Consider the following 12256-nt stretch of genomic DNA (forward strand, 5'->3'; position numbering starts at 1 on the left):
AAGATATATACATCTCCCTCAATCATTTCACAACCACATTATGACTTTCCACTCTGTGCCAGTCACAGGTACACATTGTGATGGGCCTCAGAGATACGAAACCCAGTAAGCCCCTGATCCCGCCCTCAGGGTCTCCATGGTATGGTGGGGAGAGGTAGCTGTGTGACCCAAGCAACCTAAGGGTCCTGCTGGAGGTCTGGGTCAGCCATAGTACAGGTGCATCTGTCACATGTGTCCCTCAATATGGCCCCAAATTGGATTTTTCAGTACTATGTTTTAGTTTCTCATGGATTCCCATTATAACTTAGAGATTCATTACCAAGAGTAAGGATTAAGCACTGCGGACCTGTGGGTGCCTCAGTCCTGTCATCTGTAGAGCAGCGTATTGGCCCATCTGCTCAGGCCTCATTCAAGTGCCCCACGATGAACTTTCGGATTCCCCTCTAGCCTCATTGGCCAGAGCCACCTCCCTCACGACTCACACTTGCCCTGATCTGGAAGAGAAGACTCTGTTCCCACAAGCATGTCCCTCTCCCGCCCTCCTCCTCCTGTCTCTGCCTGCCGCGGTCCCTCTCATACTTCTCGGCTCATCAGAGTCCACCTCCATGAAGCCGCTCCTGACTCCCCTAACCAGATGCAATCACTCCCGCCTAACCCTTCCTTGCAGAGTTCGAGTTCTTAGCAGGCAAGAACACGTTTTGCAGGCAATTTTCCAAAGCGTGCAAAACAGCAATTCCTAGCACAGAGTAGAAAATCTGAGACATAGCAGAAAACACGGTTAACCTAGGATTGGCTGTGAAATCCCAGTTTCCCTCTCTTCTATTTGATACTTGGGTCATGTACAAGTTATTAAATATTTTTAGTGTTTGTTTCTTCTGATCACTAAAGAATATAGAAAAGTATCAAGAAGGTCTGAATTATCCATTTTCACCACTCAGTAATATAACTCCATTGCTATTTTGGTTTATTTTCTTCTTATCTCTTCTCTATGCATGTAACACACATGGAAATATACTGTCAATATTGTTTTAGAAACTTTTTTTTTTTCTTGATACAGTGTCTCACTCTCTTGCCTGGGCCAGAGTGCAGTGGCATCATCATAGCTCACAGCAACCTCACACTCCTGGGCTCAAGTGATCCTCCTGCCTCAGCCTCCACAGTAGCTGGAATACAGGTGTGCACCACCACACCCAGCTAATTTTTCTATTTTTTGTAGAGACAGGGTCTTGCTGTGTTGCCCAGGCTGGTCTCAAACTCCTAGCCTCAGGTGATCTTCCCACCTCAGCCCCCCAAAGTGTTAGGGTTACAGGCATGAGCCACTGTTCCCAGCCTTATTTAATAGTTTATGAACATCGTTCTTGGTAAAAATATTTTCTATAAAAGGGTTTTTTTTTTTTAAAAAAAACTTATTGAGGCATAATTTACATACAATAAATGCACCCATTTTAACTGTATGGTTTCATGGGTTTCGGCAACTATGTGCACTCTTGTAACTGTCACCACAGTCAAGATTTAGAAAAGTTCCTGGATATCTCTTAAAATTTAATTCCTTTCTGCTTCTGGGGCCAGGTAACCATTGATCTCCTTCTACATCTTGATTTTTAATAACTACACAATATTCCATTCTCTGCTATACTCTTGTTTGTTTGACCATTTCCCAATTGTTGGACATGAGAATGGTATTTAATTTTTCTCTGTAATAAATTGCAATCCAATGAACAATCTTTGATCATACCTCTGGTTGTTTCCTTGGGATAAACGCCTAAACCTGGCACTGTTGGATTAAAGGATAGGTATGGTTTTAAGGTTTATGATAAATATTTGTGAAAGTCATTTTCAATCCCCCTGAGTCTCAGTTTCATCATTTGTAAAAGAGGGATTAGAAATTTCAACCTCAGGAAGTTGTGAGGATTACATGAGGCAAGATACAGGACACGTGGAATAGCTAGCAAACCAATGCACAAATACTTGGGGAGCTGCCTGGGAGAAAGGGCCTCTCAGTCAGATGGATCAGGGTTTGAATCCTGACTCTGCCTCTTTTCTAGCTGTCGACCTTAAGGAAGCTACGTAACTTTAGCAGCCCTCAGTGTTCCCATTGTCAAATGTGAATAACAGGCTCCATTCTCCCAGGGTTGTTTTGAAGGTGAAGTGCAATTCTCCATGTAAGGAACTTAGAATAATTCCTGGCTTATAGCTGCTCAATAATTTGCAGTTATTAGTTCCAGTCAGGGTTCTTGGTTACCAAATAAATAGATACCAACTCTGCTTAACTTACAGAGAATAGGAATTTATTGGAAGGATATCGGATAGCTCACGGAATCAACAGGAAGGCTGGAGAACCAGGCGTGGAAAATGGGCAGGAACCAAGGTCGACTGGGCAGCTAAGATGCAGTCCCGGCCTTGCCCCGGGGAACTGTCTGGTTAGGACCTGGTGCTGGCTCTGCTGCCACTGGAGGCTTTCTGTTAAGGCTGCCACCAGACACCCAAGTCGTTTGGCTGGGACCATCTCAGGCCACCCCCGTGTCTTTGTGTCATTTGCTCCAGATTTAAAGTTCCAGACAGAGGCATCCAAATGCCTGAGTCTAGCAGCCACAGCCCTGGTTGCCAGAGAATGGAAAAAAAGATGCCTGCTTTCTTCCAACTTCTACAGAGGGAGAAGGGTCCTGCAAAAAGAGGGAATTTCCCAAAATACAGTAGAAAATGGGCTCAGATACCAGTTGGCTGAAAATGACAAGGGTTCACGCACTATTATTTTTAATGTTATGATGGCTGAATAAATATTTAGTGAATTGCATTTATTCTGGAAACACATGCTAAATGCAATAAGGGCAAGCATTTTCAATGTATGCTTTGTTAAAAGATATATCAAGTTTGCACATTTGGATGGTGTCATACCAGGTTTTCTTCCTGGGAGAACAATTCTGCACAATCTTCCGATGGTTTTAAGGTGTGTACGTGTGTGCTGGGGGGTGAGTATGCAGAGGACAGAGGGAGAATGTGGAATCTGTGATTTACTGAAAACAAACGCTCTTGATTAAATCTACAGATTCCACTGTTTATTTCTTGTTTTGATTTATATAATTTTGCACTAAAGCAGAAGTCCACCGAATAAACAGGTAGACCGTCCGGCTGGTAACCTGCAGGCTGGGGAAAATCCGTCGAACACAGACAACTGCTGATTCCTGTAACTTATCTTCTGTTATTTACTTAAGCTATGACTTATTGAGCACTTCATGGACATTGCCTTGTTTAATTCTCACCTTTACTCTGTGATGGGGGAACTGAAGTTCAGAGGATAAATGATTTTTTCAAGGTCACACAGTGAGTGAGCGTAAAATTTGGCATCTGAAGCCAGGCCTGCCTGCCTTTGAATTCAGAGCATTAGCTACAAGTGTGGCAAAGCAAACAGCATGCACTGACCGCAGAGAGTTGGGGACAGGGCCGCTGCGTGGGGAGGATGTGTTGGCCGGGTGGATGTCGCCCAGGGGCCAAGGGTGGGAGGTGACTTTTCTGGGAAGTGAGTTCTCCAACAATCAGCTCAAGCATCTCACACAGATTCCCAGGGCCCCAAGCCCAAGGAGGTAAACCAGTCATTTATGTAACAGATACTTAAAGTTTTGTTTTTTTCCTTAAAAACTCTTTTATTGTAAATGGTGAAATGAATATGCACCGAGGTTGAATAAAATCCAAAGGTTTCTACTTATCCCTGCCTCTCCTCCCCATCCTCTCCGGCAATTAACATTATCAGTTTTTACGTATTCTTGCAGACTTCCTTCTATGCATTCATAACTATAAGTAACTATTCACATAGCCTTCCATGTATAACATAAATGGCATCACCATGTGCACTGTTCTACTATTTAATTTGCTCACTTAGCAATACATCTTGGAGATCTTTCCATGATGGTACCATGAGGTAGCTTGACCTCATTTTTTAACAGTTGCATAATTTTCCATAGTGTGACCATTGTATGAATATATTATAATTTACTTAAATACTAAGTATCTCGTTGATTTGTAGGTTTACCTCACGGAGAAGTTTGCAATTTAACTCAGCTTGGATCCTCCTCCAGGAAGCCATCCCTGACTGGCCCTCTGTCCTTGAGATAGGCAGTTCTTCCTTGTGTTACCTTTGTACTCCATACACACTGTAATCACTGCTCTTATCACTCCGAAGTGTAATTATTTATACATTTGGGTTTTTTTCTACCAGATTGTGAGTTCCATGAAAGCAGGGGCTGTACTTTTTGAGTCTTTAGCCCAGTGCCTGCCACATGATAAGATCAATACATATTTCTTAAATTAAGCTGAATCTATGTGCTTAACACTCTTCCTACCCCTGCACAAGTTCTAAAGGCATGGTTTCTCTCTCGCTCTCACCAAATCACACATATAACATACATGCAATATATATATAGATTCTCATAGAGAAACTAAACTATCCTGTGAAATACTCAAATTCACCAACGATTAGGAAAGACACAAATGGAGTCTTTTTCTTTCTCTGTCTAAAGAAGAGTTGTTGTTTACTCTCTGTTTGAGTTTCCTAGGGCTGCTGTAACCAAGTACCACAAACTGGTGGCTTAAACAACAGAATTGTATTGTCTCACAGTTCTGGAGGCCAGAAATACGAAATCAGGCGGCGGGCTTGGCCCCTCTGAGGGCTGTGAGGGGAGGCTCTGTCCCAGGCCTCACTCCTTGCTGGTCCACGGCTGTCTTCTCCTGCGTCTCTCCCCTCTATTCCTGTCTGTGTTCCAATTTCCTCTTCTCACAGGACACCAGTCATGTTGGATTTAACTTGATTATCTTTGTAAAGGCACTTGCTCCAATAAGCTCACAATCTGAGGTACTGAGGTACTTTAACATAGGAATTTTGGGGGAGGTCACAGTGAACCCATAACACTGTCCTTCTGAAAATTATTTTAAAATCATATCAAGGAAAAATGATCAGCAGGAGTCTTCTGGGATTATTAAAATAAAAATAAAAAAAAGAAAGAAAGGCCTTTGGCTGTGTGATTTACAGTTGACTGAGGCTGGTGAGACATTCCCTTCCCAGCCAGGGATGTGGGCGACACCCGTCCCCCCATTCTGGGCCCACAGCATCTGGAACCCAGGTGCTCCCCACCCTTGAAAGTAGGAGGTGCTCTCCTCGCTGCTAATTACACTGCGTGCCGTTCCCTGCGGCCTTTAAAATATTTCTCTGATGATATGGAATCTGAGCTCTTCGGGCTGATAAAAGCTTTGAGTTTCACAAGAGCTTGGTTCTCCAGGTACTTTTTCAGGTCAGGATAAATCCAACAGATTACTTATGTGTCATCCGTACGTGCTTTATGTGCAGGGTGACGCTCTATGACGGGGCCTGGCTTTGGGTCTAAGGGGAACTCCTGCCCTAAAAGTGGGTATGGGCCCCTCCTCTGTGGTCCCATATTCCCTGGGATTCTGGGACCCAGCTCCAGTGCAGATGTGATTGTCTCTCTGTTCATCTGTCTCTCCCACTGGCCTGTCTTGTTCCCTGTGTCCCCTTAACAGCTGACACTGGGACAGCTGATCTTTCTGGACTAGCCAGCAAATCCCAAATTGCTTGTGCCAGAAAACTGCCTCCTGAGATATGGCATGGCGTCAGCAAAGTGGGCCGGCTAAAGGCTGAGGGGAGCACAGGGAGCAAGTTTGGGCAAACAAAGGGAGTTATGGGAAGGGCTGCATATGAGGGAGTGTGACTGCGAGTGTGAGGAGGGGAAGGCTTGTGCAAATGAACACAAAAGTCTCCAAAAAGGGGTCAATGGATCCATCCATCCGTCCATCCATCCATCCATCCATCCATTCATTCTGCAGCTATGTCTCAAGTACCTGCTGTGCGGCAGACACAACACTACGCACTAGGAATGATACGGTGAATAAAACAAAGTACCTGTGTTCACGCAGCTGACACTTTAGTGTGCACACAAAGAGTAACGCACAGGTACTAGGTCTGGCACCATACGGTGAGTGCTTCCTGGTGACACTCAAAGCAGGGCAAGGGTATGTTCTTTTAGACAGGGCCTAAAGGGAAGGCTTCGGAGGAAATGATATTTTAGTGCAGACCTAAATGAAGTGAGGAGGGAAGCCGCGAGAAAGCCTGGGGAAGAGCATGCCCATCCAGGGGAGCAGCAGTGTGGCCCGGGGACAAGCATGGGCTGGCAAGTTAGAGCAACAGAAGGAGCCCAGTGAGGTGGGAACAAAGAAGTCAGAGGCAGATGGTGGCAGCTTATGGAGCTAACTCTTCTGGGATTGGATTTTTGTGTGTTTTTTCACATTTTTTTTTTAGCTGACATTTATTGAGAGTTTACTATGTATCAGACTTTAAGGGCGTTAGTTATATTAACTCATTTATTTCCTACAAAACACTATTAGATAGGTATTAATATTATCATCCCTAGTTTATAAATGAAGAAACTGAGGCACAGACAGATTAAACAGCCTGCCCAAGCACACAGCTAGATTCACACTCCAGGCACGTACTCATCTCATAACCTCTCTGCTGTCCTGCGATTAGAACCTCGGCTTTATTTAGAGCAGTCATTGCCCATCGCCCCTCACCTGCTCCTCCCGAGGCCTTCCAAGGAGCCGCCCACATCCATTCATTCATTGGATGAATTCGTTCACCTCCACCACGCGCACACAGCAGGGCGGGTGCAGGGAGAAAGGAGTCAGGAGCACAGGCAAGCACAGAGGCAATTCCCAGATGGTTAGATCCGCAAAGGAGGGAAGCGCAGGATGCTGTAAGGACACAGAGGAGGACCACATATCCATGCTTCGGTGGGCCAGGAGTCACAGGAGCCTTCCTAGAGCAGGGTAACCTAAAGCCAGTTCATCCCACGGCCCGGGGGACAGAGCATGAATCAGCCCTTCTACGTCTGCTCTCACTGGGAGAACCTTGTAGGCAGCCAACCCCACTGCCGCCCATATGCCCCTCAGTACGTACCACTGGCCAACACGTCCACTTTTAACTGTCCACTAATCACCAATCACTACTATTCTCCTTCCCCAGTTGTGCCTGCTTCCCTCCTACCCTCACACCACGGCTACCCCCAGCTGGGATTTCAAGTGTTGGAGCAGCTCAAAAATGGCTCCTCTCCCCAGGAGGGGAAGGCCGGAGAGCTATGGAGGTTTTGATGGACGCACGTCAGGCTCTACTCCCTGGCTGGGAGAGGGTTTGGATGCAACAGCACCTTTTGCAACCTCCGCTGAAGTCCCAGCAGGAGGGCAGCTGCAGCAGGGCGATGAGGGGTTGGGGAAGGCCGTGCCTGCTCATCAAGCTGTCCTGGAAAGGAGAAAGCAGGCAGGAAGGAACCACAAGGCCTTGGAAAGGACAAGAAAGGGAGACCGACAGCTGGACTCAGGAGAACCCCCGCAGCCTGGCCAGCCCTGAGGCTTCCCTGCCAGCAATAAATCCAGGGGTGCTGCAGCCCAGAAACCATGGCCCTTCCGTTCTTCCTCAGAGGGAGGGGAAAAGGTGAGGAAGCGGATAGCTCTTAGAAGACTTTATGGTTCCTAAGTGAAAAGGAGTTGTTTTTGATGTCTGCCCAGAGATAGAGCCAGGTCCCAGGGGGCTGAATTTGTGGTTCCAGTAAAAGGAGCGATGTTGACATGGAATTCTTGGATTGGCCTCATTTCATTAAAAACAAGCTGCCAAACCAAATGGGAAATGGAGTTCAGCAGAGAAGTATGTGCTGACTCCCCTCTCAACATCACTCCCCCCACCCCGGCACCCAAACTTGGCCTTCAACGCCAATCAGCACGCGACTTACATTCCCTAAACCAAAGTTCTAGCATCGGGGAATTTTGCTGGCAGGTCTCTGAGTTCACAGGACATGCGGTTGACTCCTGATGGGCTGGTTCTCAGCAGGGTCAGCCAGTGCCCATGGCCTCACTTCTCAAACTTCCTGCTCTTTAGTGGGGAAAAAAAAGTACTAGGCAGAGAGATGACTGGAACCAGACCAACTGCCCCAAGAAGCTGTTCCGGAACCTGGATCTCTAAAGTAGTTTCAGACTTCCAGTTCCTGCTTATTATGTCCTAAAGTGGAATCTTAGGTGTCCCGTTTTCAGAGCTTGCTTTTCATCGCCTGCTTCCATGGATAAAAGGCCAGGTTCTTGTGTATCAATCCTGAAAGATGAAAGATGGATTCCACTCATACTTTATTTAGGCTGTGATCATGATAACTTGCTTAACCTCTCTGTGTCTTGGTTCCTTTGGCTGTCAAATGGAGACAGAATACCTATGTTATTAGATTCCTAAGAACTAAAATCTACTCTAACTAGCTCAAGAAAAAGGTCATGATGGGAGTGGTACAATGGTAGATTATTACAAGGGTGCAAATTATCTTATGGGATATGGGGCAGGATGCATAGTTGAGCTTCAGGTAAACTGAAATCAGGAGCTGAAAACCCGGAACTCACGTCAGGTGCGTACCCTCATCCCCACCTAACACTGACACGCCCAATCCTCTTCCCTAGAGTGTCTTCTAGACCACCGCTGTCCAATGGAACCATACGCGGTGATGGAAATGTTCTATATCTGCACAGAGCAACTGAGTTTCTAATTTCTAATATAATTTAAGTAAATTAACTTAAATTTAAACAAATTGATTAATTAAAGTTGTTATGTAAATAACATTATATAGGCACATGAGGCTACTATATTGTCCAGCACAGTTCTAGACCTTTCTCCTCTCTCTGTCTCTTTCTCTCTCTCTCTTGCCCCAGCCCAGTTTCCTCAGCATCCTCTTGGCACAGGGCCCACCACAGTTCCCAGCGCCACCTTTACTGCCTACTTCTCAGCCCAGAGCCCACTGCTGACAGCTGATGCCTCTGGTTTGGGTTCTAAATCCCAGGAGAGTGATTTGATTGACTTCTCTCGTCTTTTCATGCCAGGCTGCACGTCAAAGGCCACCAGATGTCCAGAACTCTTTGGGGTCAGGGCCTCACTCCTGGATCCCCGGGTCACGGAATTTTACCCAGTCTCCACAAGGGCTGGGTGGGGTCCCGCCCAGGAGGGGCCGAGTGGGCAGGCGGCTGCAGCACACTGTGCTTTTTATCTCCGGATGGCAGCGATCCAGTGGTTGGCATCGACGGCATGTCTGGTTCAGGAGCTGGGTTGCTAAGGACAGGAAGCATGAACACGCCTTTGCCCGGCTTCTGCGGTGATTCAGGCCCTGTTTGTGAGGAAAGCCAAAGACCCTGTGCTCACTGGTGAAGCTGGGAGGAAGCCGGCAGAGCATGCACCGCCGTCTGCCCAGTGTGCCCCGCGGAGCCACATCTGAGCCCGTGGGTGCTCCTGTGACGGCTGGATGATGACAAACGACTGAAGAAAACACCAGGTTTGAATAAGAATGTTTTTGTTTTCCTCCAGGTTCCTGGAGGCACAGAGACGCAGCCTAAGATCGGCAAGCGAGAACAATGGCAGACTTGGGGACCTCTGTGTCATTGTGAGCTATTGGCTTCACCCTGTTGATTGAGCTTGACAAGGCTTCTCGCTCAGGCAACTGACTGGTGCCGGCAAACAGCTGCTATGGCCAGTCTTTGTTTTTAGGCTTTTTAATTGGTTGGTCTGATTCTCTGAATAAATGGAATCAATGGGTTGTTTAACTTATTAATCAAGCATCAAGCATTATTAAAGGGACAGCTACATGCTCCAAACTGTGCTTGGCTCTGTGGAAGGATATACAAATAAGATCCTCATCAAAAACTGGGGGTGATAATTACCACCCCTCCCAGTTGTCTTGAGGACGTGGAGCCAGAGCAGGACGGGACTGGGGTTCTTCACCTCTGCTCCCACACCTGCCTGCTCCCCTGGCCTCATCCAACCTTTACACAGCAGTGGAGTGACAGGTCGTGTAAATATACCATGAGGTTTACCTCCTGCTAAAACACTCCTATGACTCCCATGGTGCACAGAATAAACTCCATGCGAGATGGATGTAAGACCCCTGCTCCGAACGCCCCACCCCTACTCTGCACCCCCTACATCTGCCCTATACCTCCCTGCTCTGCACACCCCACCCCTGCTCTGCACCCCTTACCCTACTCTGTACCCCCACGCCTGCTCTGCACCCCTTACCCCTACTCTGTACCTCCACGCCTGCTCTGCACCTCCCCGCTCTGTACCCCCACCTCTGTTCTGCGCACCGCCCTGCTTGCACCTCCACCCCTGCTCTGCACGCCCCCACCTCCCTAACCTCATCTCCTGTGACTTTCCCCTTACTCACCCGACCCCAGCCACACTGTCCTTTGATGGCTGCTCCACACCAAGCTCAGTCTTACCCTAGGGCCTTTGCACTGGCAGATCCCTCCTCCTGGAATGTTCTTTTTCTAGATTTTTTACACGGCTGGCTTTTCTTGTTATTCACAACACATCCTCAGAGAGATCTTTCTTGATCATCCGATTGAAAGTACCTCCCCTGTCACTCTCAGTCACACTCAGCTTGCTTGATTTTTATCGCAGTGTTTACCATTCACCACCTGACATTGTCTGGGTGGCGCATGTGGTTGTTTGTTTACTTGCTGTCTCTTCTAAAGGAAAAAAAATCATTAAAGTAGAACTTCGTCTTGTTCAACATACCTTTTTGCAACTCCTAGAATGGCATGAAGCGCAGACAGGTCCTCAGTTATCCTTTCTAGAATGAAAGATTGACTTAATGAGAGGATTGACCGGTAGTTCAGAATGACAGTCTTGCGAAGATCCAGGGTTGTACATTGTGTTTAAATGTATCGTCTAGATTTTTACTTTTGAGCAAAACTAAGGGATTAGCCCCCTAACTTCCCTGAGTGTGGGTTTTGGATCCTTCTGGGCCTCAGTTTCCTCTGCTGTAAGATGGTGACTACCCTATCACCAGCCTAATGTGGCTATTCGGAAGTGTGTCTAATTCACTTTTTAAAAATGCTATGGGAAGGCTAATTCTGGATTGAGTACGAATCCATAGATAGGCCCAGATGCTCTCTCTTGAATATCTAGGTGTTCCCTGAACGTCAGCATTTGGATGTTTTGCAGGCTCCTCCAACCAAGCACATCTGAAACCGAGCTCAGTATCTGCCTTGCTCCTCCCAAACCCACCCATTTCCTTGCTGCCGGCCTCTGTGAGTGGCACAGTCATCTTTCCAGGGTAGCAGCCACAAATATGGGCCTGATTCTCGCTGCCCACTTCTCCCTCTATCCTCATGCTGAATCTTTGATTCCACCTCCTCCTGTTGAACCTCCCCAGGTCGGCACTCTTGCCTCCATCCCCACCAGCCCCGGCATTGCCCAGGCCCCTTTTATTTCTTGCTTAGGTTATTCAAACAGCCTCCTTACTAGCCTCCTTGCCTGCATTCTTTCCAACCCCCGATCCATTCTTCATGCTACGAATATTACCAATTAAAATCAAATCACATTGTCTTTCCTTCAGTGTTCCCCGTCGTCCCCGAATGAAAGTCAGAACTCCCCAACGCGGCTTATGACACCTGAACACTGCTTGCTCTGCCAGCCTCACTGCTTCCAGCTTGCCTCTCCCACTGCATCCTTGACTTCTTTTTGTTCCCCAAACTGTATGTGTCTCTCTTATCTTCAGCTCTCGTGTCCATGCCATTCTCCCTGCCCAGAACACTCTTGCCCTTCTCTTTGCCTGGATGCCCGATAGTTCCTGCAAACCTGTGTATATGTCAGGACTTCAGGGCCCCAGGTCTCAGATCGCTTGCTTGGTCTCAGATCGCTGTGCTTGGCTCTGTGGAAGGATATACAAATAAGATCCTCATCAAAAACTGGGGGTGATAATTACCACCCCTCCCAGTTGTCTTGAGGACGTGGAGCCAGAGCAGGACGGGACTGGGGTTCTTCACCTCTGCTCCCACACCTGCCTGCTCCCCTGGCCTCATCCAACCTTTACACAGCAGTGGAGTGACAGGTCGTGTAAATATACCATGAGGTTTACCTCCTGCTAAAACACTCCTATGACTCCCATGGTGCACAAGGTCTTGCCTTAGCACACCATAAATAATAGCTGATACTAGTACTACTACTACTGTTAATAAAATTAAGAGGTGTATTAGTTAGACTGGGGCTTAAGCAAAACAGAAGTGTATTTCTTCCCCATATAGCAGACTGGAGGTTGGGTGGGGCTGGGTGGGAGATCATGTCTCCTTCTGTCTCTTTGTTCCCCCACCCCCAGGGTGTGACCCCTGTTGCCACAGTCCCAGATGGTTCACCACCACGTCTAACATTCCAGCCATCCTGTATGGTGGTAGA

The sequence above is a fragment of the Propithecus coquereli genome, unplaced genomic scaffold (assembly GCF_000956105.1).
Source record: "Propithecus coquereli isolate 6110/MARCELLA unplaced genomic scaffold, Pcoq_1.0 Scaffold427, whole genome shotgun sequence".
Lineage (NCBI taxonomy): Eukaryota > Metazoa > Chordata > Mammalia > Primates > Indriidae > Propithecus > Propithecus coquereli.